Genomic DNA, 24503 nt, shown 5'->3' on the forward strand with positions numbered 1-24503 from the left:
TTTAAGCTTCTTCACAAAAATACGCCCTATATAACTTATTAGCCAGATCTTCAAAACTGGACTGAGGTATTACAAACCCATAAAAGTTTAAAACAATATTATAATCATGAAATAATAAATTAATTAAAGGAAATTTTATGAAAGCAAGGATCTTCATTGACTATTATCTGCAGCACTTTAAACAATGCACTTGTTCAATACAGGTATTGTTGAATGAATAAAATATTCATTAAATATTACTTCATTAAAATAATTTATATAAATTTAATAAAAATTTTTTAAAAAATTTAATAAAATATTCATTAAAATACTTAAATATTGCTAAATACTAAATATTACTAAAACATTAAAATAAAATATTAAAATGCAATTTGAGCCAGAACAGATGACCATTAAGGGGCTTATAAGATAAGTGAAGAAAAGAAGACAATGTATCTCAGCCTTGAAAACAGAGCAAAATCGATTCATAAGCATAGCAAGGTGATCAGAAAGCACAGGCAGGTCAGTTATAAAACAGGCAGAGAGCAGCTGCCCCTGAACAAACCACAGTGATTCTTCTATGACCCCATCTGAGTGGCATCAGGAGGAGAGAGAGACATCACTGTGACTCTTTGACGGAAGAAGACCTCATGTGTGTTTAATTTTTGGAAAACAAAAGCAAAAGCATATGACACTTCAAAACAAATCCAAGTTTGGGTGACATCCATAAAACAGGCTGGACAAGTCCCAGTGTCATGACACTTGGAAGGATTTCCAAGAGCTGTGGTCACTGCTTCTCTGATCAGTGCTCACTGATCCACTTTATGAAGTATAAGGACAGAAGGCTGCACACACAGGCCTCTGAGTACTCCCACTTGCCTGGAACTAGGCCCTAGCCAACCGTAGAAACTTAGAAGTTAAATAAACACTAGAAGATGGGGAAATGAAGGAGCTTATAGAGCACTGTTTATTGGAGCTCTGTCAGGCATTTGTACTAACTTAAGAAAAATGTCTAGAACACACAGGACTAGGCTTAGTGGGTATGGTAAAGAAAGCCAAGGACCCCCTTAGGCTCTCTGTCCTGGTCCCATGCTTTGAAGCAGCTCAAATGTGCCTCAAGGGGACCCAAAGGGAGAGGGGTCACGGCCTACATTTGGGAACCCCACTCCATTCAAGTACTCAAAACTCCTTGCATACAGGTGTTCAAAAAATAGTTTGTAGAGAGGCAGGCACTTGACAGAAATAGACTAGAAAGGACTCAGGGGGGATTGAATTGGGAGGAAGGGGAGGGGAGGAATGGGTCAAAGATAACATTTGGCGCAATGGGAGCCACCGGACATGATTAACATAAACAGGAAAGTGAGGAGGAGGAACTGGTTTTGGGGAAAGAGGTGATGAATCCAATTTCCAGCGTTTTCAGGTGGAGCAGTGGTGCCATCCCTAAGCAGGTGGCACCAGAACGCTGGTGACAGAGCTTTGGGAGGGAGGCTTGTGTTGAGTCAACGGGAGACAGGGAGGGTTCCCCTGAAGGAAATGTGGTATGAGAATTAAAGGGACTGCGGACAGAACTTGGGCCTGAATTTAAGGCTGATGGAACAGACAGAAAACGGAAGAATGCCTCTGTCGTGCTTCAGGCCCTGATTCTATAGACATGCCAAAGAATCCAAATGAAATCTCATGGACTCGAGTTCACTTATTTATCGGGGCCTCGGAATCTTTTCAAATTAAAGAACAGTAAACAGTATTATGTAGAGAGAACCTTTGCTATTGGGTAATATGTCTGATAATACAAACTGATTCACCGAGTAGTCATTTTAGTTATTTCATGTTCTATGGAGCCAGAAGCCGGTAGATTATCTAGTAAATAGATTTGTTCATTAATTTGTTCTGTGAAATTAATCTCCCAGCTCTGAATTTCCTGAAGGGCTTGGAGGAATCTGTTGGATCACACAGTGAACGGGTTTAACATAGCGGTTGATGCCTTTCATGTATGTCACTGCAGATGCCGAAGATTAATAGGGCTTCCTGGAACTAGGAACCAGAACCTGAGGCACTTAGAAATATGCCTTGTTTTAAAGCCCATGTTGGGAAGCAGACCATCTGATATGCAATGTAACAGAGCCACCTGCTGGTGAAGTTATTGCCTATGAGACAACTGGCTGACTTGTGTGGTTACATACCAGTCCAAACTGCCCCATAGATTCTTGTAGGTAAGTTACCCTCCTACCCATTTCTTGTGTCTGCGTATAATTCATTGTCAGAAAGTTAGATTTCTCTGTTTTTGTGTTGATGAAGGCATCAACCGCCAGCAGCAGGAATGTCCATCACCAACATTCAAGGGGGTCCTTAGGTCAGAATCTGGAACTCAGAATTTGGGTGGGTGACATGCCCGAGAGAGACCTGGGCATCAGTCTGGAGCTGGCGGAGCTGTGGACTCCGGGGCATTTGGCCGAGCTTCCTAGTGGGGCTTAGGCTGTTGCATAAATAAGCCCAAGACGGCCCTTGTCCAGCGACTCCTAGGTTGTTGATTTCTTCACGACAGGCTGGAACCCATGAACTCAGAGCTTGTGGGCGCCAAACCCAAACTTTCATTCTTAAAACATTTTTGATTGTTTTAAACACAGCCTAAATAAGCAGATTTTTAGCTTTTTAGAATGGGCCTGCTTTGCATACCCTGACAAACTGCATCCAACATCTGCTAGCCATCGTAAGAGACATTCCGTAGCTATCAAACACTCCATTCTGCTGCTGCTCTTTGGAGTTCCCTGATCCAGACACCCCCGGAGGCGCTGCTGAGGGGCCTCACCTAGACATGGAAGTCCCCTCTTCCATTCTCCTCTCCCAGGGGAGCTCCCTTACCCTCTACTCTTTTGGATGGTGGTCCCTGTGCTGCCTAAACCTTTGGATAGTCCCGTGTGGTGTGGGACTCCCCTACCCCATCTCCCACATGTGAACCTGTCAAAATGTTGCCCAAATAAAGCTTGCAGTATGCTGCTCCCAAGTCACGGTCATACCTTTTTCCTTGATCAGCCCCAGAATCCCTCAGACTCGCTGCACTGGACAAGACAGGCTTTGACTCCACAGGGAGAATGGAATGACCTTCATAAACAGATAGATGAAGTTGTTCACATGATCACGGCCTTACACATCCTCTGTGTCTCCTGTTTGATGGCTCTTGTTCCCCTCCAGAAAGCAATACTCCTTCCCAAACAGCAGCAAAGAGAGTTGGGCGGCATTGGTGCCCCTGGTGTGTCAGGGGCTCAGAATTTGAGTTATGAAAAATTCACACTTTCTAGGCAATTCCTTCTGCCTCTGTGCAGTTGAATGAACAAAAAGAGCATCTCCTCTCCTTAACTAACCTTGACCAGACTATTATAATCTTGCCTGCACCACTTACCAGCTCCATTAACCTGGACAATTATTTAGCTTCTCCTAAGTTTTCTTGTCTGTGTGATGAAGACAAGTAGTACCCACCCACAGATTTTAATCCATGTGAGGATTAAATGAGATCATAGTAATTTCTTTTCTAACTGAGGCAGTATAACATGAGAGTGAGAGTATGGATACTGGAGCCAGACTGCCTGGGTTTAAATTCCAGCTTTGGGACTTCTAGCTGTGTGACCTTGAGAAGAGTAATTACTTCTCTGTGTCTCAGTTTCCTCAGCTGTAAAATAGGGATAATTATATTATCTATTTCAGATGGTTGTTTTATGTAATGTGTTGCTGAATGTAAAAAACTTAAAGTATCTTATGAACTTAATTTTATTATAAAATAAAGCTTTTTGAACTGCTTCTGGTTAACAGCAAGAACTTAATAAATGTTAAATATTTTATTATTAGTCACATAGCTGCCCAAATAATCCATAAACTTTATCAATCATCCTATGAAGAAGCAAGGCCTGGTTTCTGTTTTCTTCCTTTTAGTATAAAATTCTGCTTCCTCAAACTTAAACTCTTGCTTTGCTAAATTCAATCTAGGAAGAGAGGCAGCACCATGGGACTTAAAAGAAAGACATGAGTATTAATGAAAACAAAATGGCTCAAATATTAACTGGAAAAAGGAGAGTAGGTCCTCTTTCTTTGTCCACTAGAAATTAGCCTGTAAACTCCCTGTCCGAACTTCTTTTGCATCCTGCTCATTCCCTAGGAAAGAATATCTGCAGTGATCCTGGGTCCCCAGTAGGCCTTGCTGGGATGGTACTTATAACTATAGGAAAACCGGAATTTTCAGGGGCTTGGTTAGAGTACCAAGCTGGCCTAGGTCAATTCTCCAGCCCTTCGGAAGGGTATATGGGGATTTCCTTATCTTTATCTTGTTAGATTTTTTTTCCTTCTCAAACTCAAAAATTGGGAGGGACTTGGGGAGGGCGGTTAGGATCTTTAAATCGCTGGCCCAAACTCCAAAAACAGGAAAGTTGATGAGTCAGCAAGCGTGCACTATGCTTTGCGGGCAATGAAAACATTGAGCTCAGAGCCCCAGGACTGGGGGACCTGACTCCGGCATCGGCGCGCAGGCGGGGCCTGGCCAGCAGGAGGCGCGCGGGTGCCGCCACCCAGCGGGGCCGCGCAGCGAGTGCGCGTCTTGCCCTTGGCTCCTCGGCGCGCGGCCCTGAGCAGGCGGGGGGGGCGCTGCACCTGCGCCGAGCCACTCTCGGGCTGGGCCTCGGGCTCCGGCTGCGGCCCCCTCGGGCGCAGGGCCCCGGAGGCTGGGCGCCCGGCCGGAAGCCGGCGCGGGTGGTCCGCCGGGTTGGAGGCTGCGCTGTGCCGCGCGCCAGCCGCCGGGCTGCGTCCCCAGGTAACCGAGCGGTAACCTGCACCCCGCTCTCGCTCCCGCTGAACCCCGTACCCGCTCCACCCCGCGCGCCCAGAAAGAAAGGCGGGAAGGGAAGCGCGACGGATTAGCTGCAGCCCTGCAGGGAGACGCCAGGTGTCTGAGCGACGGCACTTGGACTCTCTCTGCAAAGTTTGGAGCCCCACGCACGGCTGGGCTTCCCTGCGCCACGCGTCCCGGCTTTGCACCGACCTGTTTCCTCTCCAGAGGTAGAGTTGGCTGGACGCCGGCCCTCGCTCCACCTCTCCCTGGAAAAATGCCTGCCAGTTCCTCCCCTTTCCTGCCCTGTGGCTGTCAGCAACCCCTGCCACCCGCCCTGTCCCAAGGAACTTTTTTGTTCTGAACCTTGTTCTCCTTTTCATCCATCCATCCCCCCGCACATCCTCCTTTTGGAAATCTTCACTTCCTAGTCTGCAAAATCGTTCAGCAGACGTTGGCAACGGAGTGGATCCCTTAACGGCCTCTTTGTGGTGGTTGGGCATCTGAGGAGCAGCGACTGTTGCTTCTGTGCCTGAATGGTGTAACCCTTTCTTGTGTCTTTGGTCCCCTAGAGCTTTGTTTGATTTATTAAAATCTAAAATAGAAATATGTCCTCCTCCTCCCTCTTTTTGAGCACCTGGTTAAAGAAATCAAGGGAAAGGGAAGAGGTTGAAGACTTCAGATCCCCATTATTTAAGCCTTGACATTCCCTATCCTAGTGACATACTGCAGTCAGGACTGGAGGTGTTTATTTATTTACATAAAAATCATCTAGAGAAATACAATTAACAGAATTCATTTTGAGAAAATGTAAACATTTCTCTTTGACACCTGGGCTGGCGCTGGTTTTGGTGTCTGCTTATTTCATTTGATTGATTTCATTGTCTCTGTCCTGAAATTCCAAACCATTGTATGACTGCCATAGTGTCCTGAAATTCTACTATTGGTGTTTATTTCATTTTGTTGATAGTTTCAGTGTTCTTTGAGAGCCTCTCTCACGAATCACAATTGCAATTGGGAGAGTGGCATGGTAATCTGTTATTGAAGAAGAGCCTGATTCAAGAAACATGGCGAACTTCTGGAGACCTGTGTTCAGTGATTGGTTCCAGGCTGGGTTCTGCTGCTAACTGGCTATATGACCTTGGTTGTTCAGTTTATTTAATTTCTCAGAACTTTGTTTTTCTCATTTTGAGACATGGGTGTAGTCAGAGTAGGATGAGGGCCTCCGGGAAAAGCAGGGCGGAATATTTACAGTCAGAGCAATGTAACAATGGGCAAAGAAGTCCCTATTGAAAGTCTGTGCTAAGCATTATGCAAGGTCAAGGTCACACTAATTCTCTAGGGTAAAGATATAGACATCTTCAATGAGATCAGTTAAAGGTCAAAAGGCCAGGAGCACCTTGTTCTGGAATGTTTGAGTGTTCTGCAAGGCTATCAGCATAACCCGTGACTCCACCGTCAGCCCTGGCAATCAGACTATGACCCAGCCCACCTGAGGACAGGGCAGGTGATGCAAGTGCACACCCCTAAGTTTTTTCATGTTCTCGAAAAATCCTCAACTGCCTATAAAACCCCCTAGACAACGCACAACTACGGGCTCTCTTGTCCCCTCCTGGCGTGAGCTGGGAGCTCTATTCCCTCACTTTATTTCTAAATAAAAGCCTGTACTTTGCTCTCCTACCTTGAGTGTTTGTGAAGCTCATTCTTTGGCTTCGTGAACAAGAACCCCAGCATTATCTTCAGGGTAGCTGAAACGAATAACCTCCATCCATTGGCCAATGACTACTAAGTTCAGAGGTCAATTTGGCCCTCATCTTCCTTAACCCATCAGTGATATTGGACCAAATTGATGACTTTCTTCTTAAAATGCGCTCTTGAAGTTTCAGGAAGTTTCCCTCCTTCCTCCCTGCCCAGCCCTTCTCAGTTTCCTTGAATGGTTTTTCTTCATCTCTAAAAGCTGAACTGTAGAATGTCCCCGGCCTCTTCTCCAGCTCACTTCCTCTTTAGGTGCTCTTGTCTATGATATTTAACATCAGCACCTTGATAGACTCCACATTTATCCCTGCACTGTGGACTGTCCTCTAAAATATGTATTAAGGTAAGCAGCTGCCTTCTTGATATTTTCTATGAAAGACATCTCAGAAGTAACACGTTTAAAGCTGAACTCCTGAACTTCCCCCCTAAATGCCTTGTCGTCTCAGTCAATGGCAGACCTGTCTCTCTGTGCTCAGGCCCAGACCCTTGCAGTCACACGTGTCTGTCACCATCAGTCTAGTCTAAACCACTGTCCGTCTAATTAGCCTTTAGCAAGAGTCTCTCACCTAGTCTTCCTGGATTTTCCCTTGCCCTTCTGCAGTTCATTCTCCTCACAGCTGCAAGCGCAATCATGCAACTCAGTCATGTCCTGCATTGGATGAAAATTGTCCAGTGGTTTATCTCCTGCAGTGTGAAATCCACAGCCCTTATGGTAACCTAAGAGACTGTGGTTTAGTGTCAGCTTCCTCTGTGGTCTTGTCTCTTCCTCGCCCTGCACTGCCCTCTCCCATTGCCTCCCTGCTTTGCTCACTGACACTGCTGGCACATTGACCTCCCAGGTATTATTCCAATATACCAAGCACATCCCTGTCCTGGGGACTTTGTACTTACTAGTCTCTCTACCTGGAGCACTCTTTCCCCAGACAACCCAGCGCTGGCTCCTTCATTGCCTTCAAGTCTCAGCTCATGCAAATATTATATCATTAAAGACACCCACCCTTGACCACTGCACATCCAATAGCTACAGTTCTACCCAATCCCTTTGGATACTTCCTAACCTTGTGTTGTCTTTCCCCACAGCAGTTGCCAGCTGACAAATCTTTGCTCAGCTTTTTTCCCCCCTCTTCCTCCTCCTTCCCCAGCCTGTAAAGGCCAAAGAGGACAGAAATTTTGACATGTTAGATCACTGCTGGGTCTCCAGTGCCGGAACAGTGCTTGGCATGTGTCTCAGTTTCTCTGGCCTGCTGTAACAATTACCAGAGACTGATGAGATTACAAACAACAGATTGTTATTTCTCACAGTTCTGGAGGCTGAAAGTCTGAGGCCAGGCTGCCAGCGTGGTTGGATGAAGGCCTTCGTCCAGGCTGCAGACTTCTTGTTGTTCTTGTCGTGTCCTCACATTTGGGAGAGGGCTAGAGAGTTCTGTCTCTTTTATAAGGGCACTAATCCCATTCTTGACCTAAGCACCTCACAAAGGACCTCTTAATACCATCCTATTGGGCGTTAGGATTTCAACGTAAGACTTTTCTTGGAGACACGACATTCAGACCAAGCAGCATGTAAGCTTATCAACACATCTTTATGGAATGAATGAATCTGTAAAGTGATATTTACGATATTTCTATCACAGAGCTAAAGTGAAGATCGCCTTGTGAACACACTTTGTATGCTAAAAATAACCCTGGTCTTAACAGTTAGACAAACCTGGTTTCAAATCCTGGTTACATACTCATTCATAGTTTGAACTCCTTAGAAGGTCTGTTTTCCATGTTTGTGGGCTGGGCATAATATAACACCTCAAAGTTTTATTGTGAGTATTAGGTGAAACATAAATATCCATAAAGCATTTAGCTATGAGGAAGCCAACAAAATAAGCAGCTTTGATAATTTATGTGTGAATGTGTTTTTATAAATTATAAAGTCAAACATATACCAATAGCACTAATACTATTACCAAGGACGACTGTATGCAGTGTACTCCACTAAACTTCACAGGGTGAATGATTTCAGTGCTCATAGCATAGTGCAAATTAGAAAATGAATAGGCGTCTATACCTCCTACCTATAAATTTTAATGGCATTGATTGTCTGACATCCCATTACTCCTTTATAATTTTCCCTTATCCTTTGACCCTGCTATGCTTAAGAAGGCAACATATATTTTTGTATCTCAGTCACTGACAGAAACGTGTGCAAACTCAGCCACTTGATTCACTCATGGGTAATCCAAGTAATCAGCTGGTGACAGCTGTCTGTTGCCATTTCTTCAGCATGGTCTTGCTGGGTGAGTTTATTTATTTTGGTTCAGCATAGCGCTAGACCCTAGAGATGCAACGGGAAATAGGACATGTCTTTATCTTCAGGAAACTCAGTCTCTTCCCATAGTCTAGGCCTGTTCTACAGGATATATACAAGTTTGAGAAGAAGGAAGTCAGCTCCTGCTGTAGTTAAAAGACAGCAGGGAGAGGGGCGGAAGATGGTGGCGTGAGTAGAGCAGCGGAAATCTCCTCCCAAAACAACATATATCTATGAAAATATAACAAAGACAACCCTTCCTAGAATAAAGACCAGAGGACACAGGACAATATCCAGACCACATCCGCACCTGAGAGAACCCAGCGCCTCGCGAAGGGGGTAAGATACAACCCCGGCCCGGCGGGAGCCGAGCGCCCCTCCCCCCAGCTCCCAGAGGGAGAAGAATAGGCAGAGCGGGAGGGAGACGGAGCCCAGGACTGCCGAACACCCAGCCCCAGCCATCCGGGCCAGAGCGCAGACACAGTACATGCCCAGGGGGCCCTGGATGCTAGGGAAACAGGGCAGCAAGAACAGTGAGCGGGCACCGGAGGCCGGGTGCTGGAGGACATAAGAAAAGCGCGTGACCATTTTTTTTTTTTTTGCTGTTTTGTTTTGGCGAGTGCTTTTTGGAAGTCTTAAAGGGATAGGGCCCCCAATACTAGGGAAACAGGGCAGCAAGACCGGTGAGCAGATGCCTGAGGCTGGCGCCGGAGAATAAAGAAAAACGAGCGGCCACTTTTTTTTTTTTAATTTAAATTTTTTTTTTTTTTGTGGTTGTTTTGGTTTGGCGGGTGCTTTTTGGAAGTCTTAAAGGGGCAGGGTGGGACACTTAATCCAGAGGTAGGGAATCCGGGGATCTCTGGGCACCCTAACCCCTGGGCTGCAGGGAGCAGGGAGGCCCCTTACGGAGATAAATAGCCTCCAGGCCGCTCCCCCTCCAACGCAACTTCACCACTTTGGAGCAGCTGCCCGAACCAGGCCACGCCCACAGCAACAGCGGAGATAAACTCCATAGCAGCCCAGCAGGAAGCAGAAACCCTGTCTGCGCCCAGCTGCCCAGCATAAGCTACTAGAGGTCGCTGTTCCTCCAGGAGAGGAGGGCCACAAACCAACAAGAAGGGAAGTTCTTCCAGCCATCACTCGTCCCAGCTCTGCAAACTATTCCTATCACCATGAAAAGGCAAAGCTACAGGCAGACAAAGATCACAGAGACAACACCAGAGAAGGAGACAGACCTAACCAGTCTTCCTGACAAAGAATTCAAAATAAGAATCATAAACATGCTGACAGAGATGCAGAGAAATACGCAAGAGAAATGGGATGAAGTCCGGAGGGAGATCGCAGATGCCAGAAAGGAGATCGCAGAAATGAAACAAACTCTGGAAGGGTTTATAAGCAGAATGGATAGGATGCAAGAGGCCATTGATGGAACTGAAACCAGAGAACAGGAACGCATAGAAGCTGACATAGAGAGAGAGAAAAGGATCTCCAGGAATGAAACAATGTTAAGAGAACTGTGTGACCAATCCAAAAGGAACAATATCCATATTATAGGGGTTCCAGAAGAAGAAGAGAGAGGAAAAGAGATGGAAAGTATCTTAGAAGAAATAATTGCTGAAAACTTCCCCAAACTGGGGGAGGAAATAATCGAACAGACCACGGAAATACACAGAACCCCCAACAGAAAGGATCCAAGGAGGACAACACCAAGACATAATAATTAAAATGGCAAAGATCAAGGACAAAGAAAGAGTCTTAAAGGCAGCTAGAGAGAAAAAGGTCACCTATAAAGGAAAACCCATCAGGCTAACATCAGACTTCTCGACAGAAACCCTTCAGGCCAGAAGAGAATGGCATGATATATTTAATACAATGAAACAGAAGGGCCTTGAACCAAGGATAGTGTATCCAGCACGACTATCATTCAAAAATGACGGTGGGATTAAACAATTCCCAGACAAACAAAAGCTGAGGGAATTTGCTTCCCACAAACCACCTCTACAGGACATCTTACAGGGACTGCTCTAGATGGGAGCACTCCTAGAAAGAGCACAGCACAAAACACCCAACATATGAAGAATCGAGGAGGAGGAATAAGAAGGGAGAGAAGAAAAGAATCTCCAGACAGTGTATATAACAGCTCAATAAGCGAGCTAAATTAGGCAGTAAGATACTAAAGAGGCTAACCTTGAACCTTTGGTAACCACAAATTTAAAGCCTGCAATGGCAATAAGTACATATCTTTCAATAGTCACCCTAAATGTTAATGGGCTGAATGCACCAATCAAAAGACATAGAGTAATAGAATGGATAAAAAAGCAAGATCCATCTATATGCTGCTTACAAGAAACTCACCTCAAACCCAAAGACATGTACAGACTAAAAGTCAAGGAATGGAAAAACATATTTCAAGCAAACAACAGCAAGAAGAAAGCAGGGATTGCAGTACTAATATCAGACAAAATAGACTTCAAAACAAAGAAAGTAACAAGAGATAAAGAAGGACACTACATAATGATAAAGGGCTCAGTCCAACAAGAGGATATAACCATTCTAAATATATATGCACCCAACACAGGAGCACCAGCATATGTGAAACAAATACTAACAGAACTAAAGGGGGAAATAGACTGCAATGCATTCATTCTAGGAGACTTCAACACACCACTCACCCCAAAGGATAGATCCACTGGGCAGAAAATAAGGACACGGAAGCACTGAACAACACAGTAAAGCAGATGGACCTAATAGACATCTATAGAACTCTACATCCAAAAGCAGCGGGATATACATTCTTCTCAAGTGCACATGGAACATTCTCCAGAATAGACCACATACTAGGCCACAAAAAGAGCCTCAGAAAATTCCAAAAGATTGAAATCCTTCCAACCAACTTTTCAGGCCACAAAGGCATAAAAGTAGAAATAAACTGTACAAATAAAGCAAAGAGGCTCACAAAACATGGAGGCTTAACAACATACTCCTAAATAATCAATGGATCAATGACCAAATCAAAATGGAGATCCAGCAATATATGGAAACAAATGACAACAACAACACTAAGCCCCAACTTCTGTGGGACGCAGCAAGAGCAGTCTTAAGAGGAAAGTATATAGCAATCCAAGCATATTTAAAAAAGGAACAACAATCCCAAATGAATGATCTAATGTCACAATTATCGAAATTGGAAAAAGAAGAACAAATGAGGCCTAAGGTTAGCAGAAGGAGGGACATAATAAAGATCAGAGAAGAAATAAAGAAAATTGAGAAGAATAAAACAATAGCAAAAATCAATGAAACCAAGAGCTGGTTCTTCAAGAAAATAAACAAAATAGATAAGCCTCTAGCCAGACTTATTAAGAGGAAAAGAGAGTCAACACAAATCAACAGTATCAGAAACGAGAAAGGAAAAATCACGACGGACCCCACAGAAATACAAAGAATTATTAGAAAATACTATGAAAACCTATATGCTAACAAGCTGGGAAACCTAGGAAATTTGGACAAATTCCTAGAAAAATACAACCTTCCACGATTGACCCAGAAAGAAACAAAATCTAAACAGACCAATTACCAGCAACGAAATTGAAGCGGTAATCAAAAAACTACCAAAGAACAAAACCCCCGGGCCAGATGGATTTACCTCGGAATTTTATCAGACGTACAGGGAAGACATAATACCCTTCTCCTTAGAGTTTTCCAAAAAATAGAGGAGGAGGGGATACTCCCAAACTCATTCTATGAAGCTAACATCACCCTAATACCAAAACCAGGCAAAGACCCCACCAAAAAAGAAAACTACAGACCAATATCCCTGATGAATGTAGATGCAAAAATACTCAACAAAATATTAGCAAACCGAATTCAAAAATACATCAAAAGGATCATACACCATGACCAAGTGGGATTCATCCCAGGGATGCAAGGATGGTACAACATTGGAAAGTCCATCAACATCACCCACCACATCAACAAAAAGAAAGACAAAAACCACATGATCATCTCCATAGATGCTGAAAAAGCATTTGACAAAGTTCAACATCCATTCATGATAAAAACTCTCAGCAAAATGGGAATAGAGGGCAAGTACCTCAACATAATAAAGGCCATCTACGATAAACCCACAGCCAACAAACATTATATTGAACAGCGAGAAGCTGAAAGCATTTCCTCTGAGATCGGGAACTAGACAGGGATGCCCACTCTCTCCACTGTTATTTAACATAGTACTGGAGGTCCTAGCCACGGCAATCAGACAAAATAAAGAAATACAAGGAATCCAGATTGGTAAAGAAGAAGTTAAACTGTCACTATTTGCAGATGACATGATACTGTACATAAAAAACCCTAAAGACTCCACCCCAAAACTACTAGAACTGATATCGGAATACAGCAAAGTTGCAGGATACAAAATCAACACACAGAAATCTGTGGCTTTCCTATATACTAACAACGAACCAACAGAAAGAGAAATCAGGAAAACAACTCCATTCACAATTGCATCCAAAAAAATAAAATACCTAGGAATAAACCTAACCAAAGAAGTGAAAGACTTATACTCTGAAAACTACAAGTCACTCTTAAGAGAAATTAAAGGGGACACTAACAGATGGAAACTCATCCCATGCTCGTGGCTAGGAAGAATTAATATCGTCAAAATGGCCATCCTGCCCAAAGCAATATACAGATTTGATGCAATCCCTATGAAACTACCAGCAACATTCTTCAATGAACTGGAACAAATAATTCAAAAATTCATATGGAAACACCAAAGACCCCGAATAGCCAAAGCAATCCTGAGAAAGAAGAATAAAGTAGGGGGGATCTCACTCCCCAACTTCAAGCTCTACTATAAAGCCATAGTAATCAAGACAATTTGGTACTGGCACAAGAGCAGAGCCACAGACCAATGGAACAGACTAGAGAATCCAGACATTAACCCAGACATATATGGTCAATTAATATTTGATAAAGGAGCCATGGACATACAATGGCGAAATGACAGTCTCTTCAACAGATGGTGCTGGCAAAACTGGACAGCTACATGTAGGAGAATGAAACTGGACCATTGACTAACCCCATATACAAAAGTAAACTCAAAATGGATCAAAGACCTGAATGTAAGTCATGAAACCATTAAACTCTTGGAAGAAAACATAGGCAAAAACCTCTTAGACATAAACATGAGTGACCTCTTCTTGAACATATCTCCCCGGGCAAGGAAAACAACAGCAAAAATGAATAAGTGGGACTATATTAAGCTGAAAAGCTTCTGTACAGCAAAAGACACCATCAATAGAACAAAAAGGAACCCTACAGTATGGGAGAATATATTTGAAAATGACACATCCGATAAAGGCTTGACGTCCAGAATATATAAAGAGCTCACATGCCTCAACAAACAGAAAACAAATAACCCAATTAAAAAATGGGCAGAGGAACTGAACAGAGAGTTCTCCAAAAAAGAAATACAGATGGCCAACAGACACATGAAAAGATGCTCCACATCGCTAATTATCAGAGAAATGCAAATTAAAACTACAATGAGGTATCACCTCACACCAGTAAGGATGGCTGCCATCCAAAAGACAGAGAACAACAAATGTTGGCAAGGCTGTGGAGAAAGGGGAACCCTCCTACACTGCTGGTGGGAGTGTAAGTTAGTTCAGCCATTGTGGAAAGCAGTATGGAGGTACATCAAAATGCTCAAAACAGACCTACCATTTGACCCAGGAATTGCACTCCTAGGAATTTACCCTAAGAATGCAGCAATCAAGTATGAGAAAGATCAGTGCACCCCTATGTTTATTGCAGCACTATTTACAATAGCCAAGAATTGGAAGCAACCTAAATGTCCATCGATAGATGAATGGATAAAGAAGATGTGGTACATATACACAATGGAATACTACTCAGCCATAAGAAAAGGGCAAATCCTACCATTTGCAGCAACATGGACGGAGCTGGAGGGTATTATGCTCAGTGAAACAAGCCAAGCAGAGAAAGACAAATACCAAATGATTTCACTTATCTTTGGAATATAAGAACAAAGGAAAAACTGAAGGAACAAAACAGCAGCAGAATCACAGAACTCAAGAATGGACTAACAAGCACCAAAGGGAAAGGGACTGGGGAGAATGGGTGGGTAGGGAGGGAAAAGGGGGGGGAGAAGTAGGGGAGTATTAAGATTAGCATGGATGGGGGGGTAGGAGAAAAGGGAGGGCTGTACAACACAGAAAAGGCAAGTAGGGATTCTACAACATTTTGCTATGCTGATAATACAGTGACTATAAAGGGGTTTATAGGGGGGACCTGGTATAGGGGAGAGCCTAGTAAACATAATATTCGTCATGTAAGTGTAGATTAGTGATACCAAAAAAAAAAAAAAAAGGGCAGTTACTGTGTGGTAACCTCCAATGAGTTCTACACAAGAGTATAAAGTGCATATAAAAGTGTAGGCAAAGGGTCTGTTTGTGTTTATACAGAGGATCAAAGCCTAATTGGGCTACCCCGAAAATGAACTAAGATACGATATGAAAAAGAACTTCCAACATCAGCACTCTCTGGAAGACTCATGCCAGAAGATGATCATCAAAAAACCCCAACAAAGATCCACGCACTGCTACAGCTGTAGATGCACTCATCCCACCAGTTCCTGGACTTGCCATGGGAATGAAGAAGGAGATATCTAAGCTGGCCTGTGCATACAGTAAAACAACAAATTTGACTGGATCTATACTGTTGGAACTCAATCAAGAATTAGGAGAAGTGCAAATTGTAGCGCTCCAAAATCTTACAACTACACACTATTTACTGTTAAAAGAACATAAGGGATGTGAAGATTCCCCAGGAATGGGTTGTTTTAATTTGTCTGATTTCTCTCAGACTGTTCAAGTTCAGTTGGACAATATCCACCATATCATAGATAAGTTTTCACAAATGCCTAAGGTGCCTAACTGGTTTTCTTGGTTTCACTGGAGATGGCTGGTAATTACAGGTATGCTTTGGTTATGTAACTATACTCCTATTACGTTAATGTGTGTGTGCAATTTAAGTAGTAGCTTAAAACCTATACAGGCTGAAGTTACTCTACAAGAAGATATGTCAAAGAAATAATCAATCTTCCCAGGTTTTCTGCTGCCTGCTACTTCTATAGCTTTTCTTCTTCCTTCCTAATTACAACCCTTAAATAGAATTCATGCCTCATATCAAATTTACCGAGTATCATAATTCTTCCAAGTGGTAAAGATACCTCAAGACAAATGCTGGGCATAGAAGGTACAGGGTATAAATATGCAAAGAAATAAAAAGCTAACCATTTCAAACAATAAGGCTTCTCTGTCACTTACCAACTTTACATTTCCCTGTATGGCCCTGGAAGATGACTGGTTAGCCAGAAACGGGTAAGATTCCTCAAGGGAGGAACAACCTAAGACAGGCACAGTCGCAGGGGGGCCATCAGGTGAGAAATTGGGGATCAACAGAGGTGAGGCTTAGAATCTCAAGCCCCCATTCTGAGAGAAATCTTCTGCATATGTGGATGTTTTATTGCCCTTGTCTAGCTTGGATTAACACATAGTCTACGGGCACACAGTTGATCATCTACATTTTCTCTCTTACAACACTAAACTATGTTTTCTACCTTTATCTTGTATCTACCTACCACTTCAGCATTTTATTAAAAATAATAATAATAAAGAGAGAAATGTGGTATCCACATATAAATCAAGTATAAAAATCAAATGAGTATTCATATTTGAACTGACTGTTTATAGTTCATAATGAGCAAAACCGAAGGTTTCTGTGATGGCTGCCCTTGTACTGTTAACCATGTAAGAACTTATTCACTATGTAAGAATTTGTTCTCCATGTAAGAACTTGTTTGTTATGCCTCAGAAGATTGGAGACTGACGAAAATTAGGCTTGGGGTGGATTAATGATTGTGCATTGAGCATTGACTCCCCTGTACAGAATTTTATTGTTGTTAACAACCATTTGATCAATAAATATGAGAGATGCCCTCACAAAAAAAAAAACAGTATACACTTCCAATGGTAAAATAATAAGTAACCGGGATGTAATGAATATAGTCAAGATATTGTAACAGCTTGGTATGGTGATAGCTGGTACCTAGAATTGTCATGTATATAAATGTTGAATCACTATGTTGTACACCTGAAACTAATGTAATGTAATACTGTGTGTCAACTACCCTTCAATAAAAAAATAATTATCTACAAAAAAAAAAAAAAAAAAGACAGCAGGAGGACAGATATCATACTGATGTGTTTTTCCACCTTCAGTTAGTTTTTCCTGGAAACTCCAAAGGTGTAGTAGCCCATATTCTTGAGAATGAGTTAGTTTAGAAGCCTCTAGACACAGAAGGTTGTGAGGTTCTCTGGCCTAGTGGAAAATATTTCCACCTGTGTAAAACCTTTATATAGACTCTTTACAGTAGGTTTTAGGAATTTTGGCATGTCAGAATAAAGGTTTCTATGGCAGTTAATAAGAAATTAGAAGCTTAAGTAATCTTTCCTTATGTCATGATAGCTCGTGAAAAATGAGAGATAGGATGTAAAGATACCTTTTGAAAGAAGAGCTGTTTTGAAATTCTTTCTTATTCATTCAAATATTAATTTCACCAACTTTTGCCCAGGGCCCATGCAGTGCAGTGCTGGAGCCTGGGAACACCACATTAAGACAAACCACTTTAAACATACGACTTGTTCAGGCGGAAAAGATGTCTTCTGACAGTATTTTTCTTTAGACTTCTGTGAAAGGGTATCTCGCCGCGACCCTCCTTACCCAGAACGACTCAGGAGACACGGGCCCACGCAAGAGATTTTATTATCTGAAAGAGAGAGTGGCTGTCCCAGAGGGAGGTGGGGAGAGTGAGAGAGAGAGAGGGAGCTGCAGAGAGACAGACAGAGACAGAGAGAGAGGACAGCAGCATGGTGCCTTTTACTGTGGCGGATCAGCTCGGCCTGTTGCTTTGGGGTAAAGGCGGGGTAAGCCCAGGCAAGCCCAGGCATAATTCTCACGGGCTTATGTACTTGGGACCATGGCGAAATGGAGGGTAAATTACTATATTCTTACATTCTGTATCTCTTGTACTTTGGGAATTGCCTTTGAATGCAGTTTTTAATAAGGAAGTAGTTGAAGACAATGAATTATTTTAGACTGATGGAAGGAGGAACCCTAGAGATATGGTAAGCATATTTTCCCTTTGACCCCCCATATTTACATCATATCAAAAACTAAAAAGCAGAGTTGATTTTTGCCTGAATTGATAATGAGCTTGGAATAGCAAACAGGATTTTACACCTGATAAATTGGAATACGTATTTTCTTTTACAAAGAGGTCCTTGCCTTTTAAGGAAATAATTTCCGGAAAGCAGTGAGAACCGAGATCTACCACTGCTATAGATATTTTTCTACTTTCTTGTCTTTTCTGCTGCTCTATAATAGTTTTCTTTTAGTCAGCTTGATTATATACCTGGCTTATCACGTCACTGTAGCAGTGCTTGAATGTAAAGTACAATGGCAAAAATCTCATTAAGATAGAGTTTGAAGGTGCATACTCCCAAAATACATGGGTATATATTCACAACTTCTGTATTTGAATATTGTACAGGAAATAAGATTTATTCATACAGTTTTCAATTTTGATTAAAATATTGTTAAACTTAAATTTTAAAAAGTAAATTACATTTTGTACTTACAATTTTTCAGCTACTATATGAAGACAAGCTGGATTATTTGGCTTTTTATTATCTCAGAGATAATCGAGGGTTTGCTAGTTGCCACAAAAGTCAAATCACCTCCAAGTCAATTATTGTAGTCATTTTAATAACAGTGTAACCATACTTTAAAGGACAGTTATACAAGATAATGTTTATGGAAGTGACTTATTAGAAAATTTTATAATGTTAGGTCTTTTTATTAGAAAAAATGTAAGTCATGTGGTTATTTACCATCACGTAAGTCAGAATTACCTTAAGGAAACACAATTCATTGTGGAAAGCTTTGTTCACAAAACGGACCATGTAGCCTTATTTATAACATGCACAAAAAACTGAAGGCTTAAATGCCCAATAATAATGAAATGTTTAAATAAATGACAAGAGATCCAAGTAATGAAATCTTGTGGAGCCACTAAAATTCTATTTATGTGAAGCTTGTTAACATGGAAAGTTGCTTGTGCTGTCATATATACTACATGATAAGCATCTTAGTCTTAAATTTGAAATATTTCTGTTAGGTCCAGTGCATTAAATTTTCTTATTTTAATATTTAAGGCCGAGAAATTGGCCAGAGGCATGGAATATCCCAGGAGAAATTCCATTCAGCAAGAAAACCATTCAAATTATTTTTCTTGTTAGAAAATATGTAGAAGTCTTAATGTAGCTATGTTGGTAACTTTGTGATATTTAGTTTATGTAAGTAACTGCTTTTACGTGGTAGAATGAATTTTTAAAACGAGCCTATAGAAACATAACTATTTATCTAATTTGTGCTTTAAACTATAGGTTGACTGACAGTGAGGTACTTTGGAATAACTACATCACCCAGGGTACTTTTACTTCAATCTACCCTTTTGGTTTCCTGCATCTATTTCTGTATTCTGCCATCTAAATGAGAAATCACTGGCTTGTCCTGAGAATTAGTGTAGAATTATAGTGGCAAATGCTCACGGCATGTTTGTCCTGGGAATTTTAGGTTTTAATAAAACTTTGGAGTTAAAACTGCTAACACATCACAAAAGAGAAATGATTAGTTTACTTTATCTCTTTGGGGATAATGAAAGTTCAGTTTATTTTAAACAATGTTAGACCTTTCCATTGATTTCAAATTCATATGGGGTTATTTTTTTTCAGACCACAAAAATATCACAATTACTTAATATTTAATGTAGCTTTGCCAGTAATTAAAAGTTTGATGAAATCTGCACTGTTGCTTTTGAGTTAACTAAATACATTTCATAGTGGATAATACATTTATTTTTATATTTTAGGACTTGGGCTACATTCCTGATTTTGTACAGACTGCCATGGCTCCATATATAAACTCACCAAAAATCCACATTCACCAAAGAGGTAATCTGAAAAATGTTTGTCATTAAATCACCTTAATTTTCTGTATTCAGAGGAATGTCAAATTGTAAGAATGAGAGGATTTATATACATAAAACTACACTAAACGGACAATATATATGAAACTAAAGGGACTACATATATAAAACTGTTTATTTCTTTTACTTATACAGTCACTAAAAGTAAGTAAGTAAATAAATCAAGAAACACTTTTATTAGCCACTTCGATGTGGTTTTGAGGAAAGAAGGTAATTGCCGTTAGATGAAAGAATATTTTTAAATACAGCCATGTTTAACCTACCAGCATATTTGGGTTAAATTCCGGTCAGAGAGCTAGAGTTGTACTGGTTGGTTGTTTTCCTTTGCTCTGGGTCTTCTGTGGCACAGGGTGGCGAATCTTACCGGGATGGTTCCCTGGAGTCAGGGTGAAATTTGTGGCTACGGGACCATAAAAGCTGCTGACCTTACTTGAACCAAATCCAAGACTCTGGCTTCATAATCATAGTGCTGTGATTTATTGGGCTAACAAAGAAAGCCTTTTGCAGTTGGATACTGAGGTAACTTCAAGTGACATTACTGAGTATCTCTTTTTGAAGTATTGAAGATGTATCTCTGATTAAGGATAAATCTCTTAGAATATATTGCTTAAGTTTTCTAAGATGAAAATCTTTAAGATGAAAAGCTTTGAATAATTAATAGTCTGAATGTAGTTATGTACCCTTAAGTTTTATTGTTGCATTTCAGAATACACTGTGGAATTGGCAGTGCCTGTTTTTAAAAAATATCATTTTCCACTAGGAGGAGCTATATCCCCTTTTAAAAAATTAAAAAATCACTTACCCAGAGAAAGTAAGGCAAAAAGAAAGCAAGGTGCCAGACTAAACCAGACTTCTTAGGAACCCCAGGTGTTTTTGATAAATATGTTATTTGTGTATTGTCTTTCATTGTGGAATCATGAAATGTCAATTAGGTCACAAAGGTTTGTATTGCTTTTGCTATGGGACAAACGTAGAGATAGACATCACAGTACAAACAGGGTCCAAGACACTAGCACTTCTTAGAAGAGAAAATGGAGAGATAAGAAAGGTTTGAGGGAGGCAGCTTCATTCATTAGGAGTAACAGTTGAAGTTATTACTGGGAAGGATTTCCGTATGAGGGAGGAGAATGCATGTGTAGGAGAATAGGGTTGGACTAGGGAACCCCTGGAAAGAGGAGAGACGGTACATGCAAAGGTTGAGCCATAAACGTGAGGAGAGGGGAAGAACCTGGATAAATCGGTGTCACCAGAACCCAGAAGGAAGGAATTTTAAGAAAGTATTGGTGGAGCTGGGGTGGGTCCACATGTCCCTGAATAGGATGAAAGGAGTGAAACAAAAAAAAGTGTTACACTTGTTTAGAAAGAGACTAGTGGGTATAAATGCTAATTATGTACACTTAGTAATCATTGTTTGGCCAGTTAGTAGGAGTGGTTTATTTAGAGCATTCAAAACTTTGAATAGATATTGTCTGATAGCCCATCATTAACCACAAACAAGGCCGTATGGAGTCTGACAGCAGCCAGGGAGTAGCTAGAGCAGAGGCTTCACCCTGCCCCTGCCACTAACAGCGTGCATGGCCCGGAGAGATCGCTCAGCCTCTCTGTACCTTATGTTCTTCATCTGTAAAGGAGGTGGTTGGAATGATTTGGTGTTCATGGATGGGCTTCCAGGAATCTGAGACACCCTGAAATGATAAGCAAATGTTTTCCCCCCTAAGGAGAGGATCATAGCTGTTATCAGATTTCCTAAAGGATAATGAGCCTTAAAAAGATATGAACTACTGGATTGGGTGATCATTAAGATCCTGTTTACTTTAGAATCTGGAATTTTGAATCTCTAGCTTCCGTCCCTCCACATGGCTTGTCTCAGCAAATCACTGTAAGAGATCAAACTAAGAGTTATTTCAAATTTAAGACTAAGACTAAGCAAGGGGATTGATTGGATCACTCTTCTCTAAAGGATTACTTAGAAAATCCAGAGAATTTTAAAGGTTAAAATAATCTATTTAATAGCTCGCATATTTTTATTAGGATCCAAATGTTACATTTCCATTCACGTCAGATACTAGCCATGAGACTGATGAACATAAACACCAGAAGTGGCTGCAGCTTCTTAAATATTGCACAGAGATGCCATTGCCTATGATGGGCTTGCTTCTGAAAGGAAAAAAAAAAAGATGGGACGAGAAAGCAGCTCATTGACTGTAAACTGGTAATTGGGCTCACGTGAGAGTGACGGCTGTGATGTTTCTCTCCTGGCAGGTGTGCACTCGGTCAGCAGTGCTGGGGCACCAATCCTCTTGAGTGTGCTGCTCCCTTTGACAAGGTGGCCAGGAAGACTGGTGTTGATTTGAAAATAGCAGTTGTCACTGGAGGTAACGTGGGAGAGGTTATGGCCATTTCTGTAGTACGCCTGTAAGAAAGAAGCTATCATATCATATGGCAAACAATTATGATAATTTAATTTGGTCTAATTATTGGATTTTGGTATAAATCTTGGGACTGAGCTCTAGAAATCTGCTTCTGGTCTGTGTTACTTTATAATATCCAGTATGTCAGCTGCCTAGATAGGTTATCCACTTACATTTATAAACCACTTTGTGTCTGTGGTATTAAAGATTTATTGATTCATTGGAAGCAGTGTTTAAAATGATTTTGGACCCTTTTTTGGACATGGAAATTTAAGCTGAAATTGTGCTTCTTAAAAAAACATGAAGTTATTTAGTACAAGTCATCATCTCCCTTTCTAATCTTGCCATTTTGGTTCCAGCTGAAGGATTTTGCTGCAGATAACATTCTGCATCCCAACAGAAAGGGGAATGAAATCAATCCATTCTTTTACTAACACTTCAATTTGAAAAGCTAGATGTTTCAGGCAAGCACCATGCTTTTCATTGGCACCATTTCCTTAGTACCACCTGGGCTTGGCTCTCTGTGAAAATGCAGATGGTGTCAAATCCCACTTGTGAAATGCAAACATTTCTTGCAGGTCCCTGGATATTTGTAATATTGGTACTCACTGTCAGACACATGCACAAAAGCAGTTGACTCATTTGTTTGAGTGTAAACAGGTCTCCTAATTAGCTTTATGTCCCTAGAGCTGTTGGCCTCCCTCAGCTATGTTAACCGTACTGTCTATTCAGGTTTAGATTTGTGATTTGTGAAAGCCACTGTGGAGATAACCTTTGAGAGCTCTCCTAGTTCTGTGTAGATGGTATATTTTTAGTCCATCTGGATCCTTCTTCTATAAAAGAGGTTCTTATTCTTACACTACCTAAAAAGTAACTGCAACGAGTGAATCTGCTGCCATAACTGTCTGCAGATATATTTTAAATACGACATAACATTAGCATGTGGCAGACTTTGCTGTTCTGATCCCAATTCGGTAACAAATGTGCTAAATCTTACCAAGAGAATTAAACTGTAGGCCTATTTTTCTCTTATGGAGACAAAAGTGCTCCTCGAGAGATTTTGTTTAGTAATAGAAAATAAATATGGAAACAGTAATACCTTGAGAAGCAGGTCCCTCCCGGGAATATCAAAGTTTGACCTTTCATAGCCTAAAACCTGCCTGCTCCCTATTTTAATAGTGGCTGAACACAATGTCAAATATGTTTGTCATAATATAAAGCACATTTTGTTATATATTATATACATATAATAAAATACCAAATTCCATATCGGCGACTTGAAAATGGAGCAGCCCCCCTTTCACTTCGGTGGTGAAGCTGCTCTGTGCCCCTGGTGCTGCTGTGGGCAGGCTTCAGGGTAACAGGAAGTGTCTCTCATGGCTCTAGAACCTCCGCAAGGCGAGGACGTGCTCCTTCTGTAGTGACAGTATCAGGCTTCCACGGGTGCTCGGGTGGTCCACACAGTTTTCAGGTGCCTTGTCCTGTTTCCCACAACTCTAGTCTGAGCCCCTCTTGGGGAGAGTATACAGATCACCCTATAACCATGTTCTCGCCTGGGCGTTGGTGCTTAGCCTGGGAAAACATGCCTGTACCAGGAGTCCCTGGACACATACAACCTCACGATTGTGGAGGTGGGCGGTGGGGTGGGGTGGTGACAGAGGGGAGGGCCAAACAAAACTCATGTCTTTCAGGTAAATGCGTTGGTGAATTTTATTCTTTATTCTTGACTTTGGCTTGATAGGAAGCATGATATTTTGCTGGAGATAAATTGCTATAGGACCTTTAAAATTTGGTAAATCACTTTGAAAGAACAAGAAGAGGTTATATATGTAATACAACAATCCTATGAGATAGATACTATCAGTGTCCTACTTAAAGATGAAGAAACTCAGAAGCCAGGTGGTTTTCCCAGGGCCCCGAGCCCATGCATTTCACCTCTAAGCTTTACTCAGCCTCCTTTTGGTTCAGGAAGGAGGGTTATAACACAGCCTTACAGGGTTGTTTGGAAACCTAAATGAAACATTCTGTGAAAGCTGCCGGAAACAGGGTGTCTTTTTCAATACATACTAATTTCTTGATTCCAATACTGAAACTTATAGGATTCTACTTATATATTATATG

At 41.4% G+C, this 24503-nt stretch overlaps 1 long non-coding RNA gene across 4 annotated transcripts in view; it reads left to right on the forward strand.

Annotated features, from left to right (window-relative positions):
* The first annotated feature begins 1812 nt into the window (after positions 1-1812).
* The window catches only part of LOC118913726 (uncharacterized), a 53362-nt gene continuing 30671 nt past the window's right edge, over positions 1813-24503 (forward strand). For 2 of the 4 annotated variants that reach the window (XR_008995719.1, XR_008995724.1), the window contains exons 1-2: positions 4459-4774; positions 19855-19936. This is a non-coding gene — a long non-coding RNA (uncharacterized LOC118913726). Of the gene's footprint in view, positions 2190-4458; positions 4775-7997; positions 8105-19854; positions 19937-24503 lie in introns of those variants that run through there. The other 2 variants (XR_008995721.1, XR_005025307.2) reach the window with 2 other exon arrangements.

Source organism: Manis pentadactyla, chromosome 1 (assembly GCF_030020395.1).
Source record: "Manis pentadactyla isolate mManPen7 chromosome 1, mManPen7.hap1, whole genome shotgun sequence".
Lineage (NCBI taxonomy): Eukaryota > Metazoa > Chordata > Mammalia > Pholidota > Manidae > Manis > Manis pentadactyla.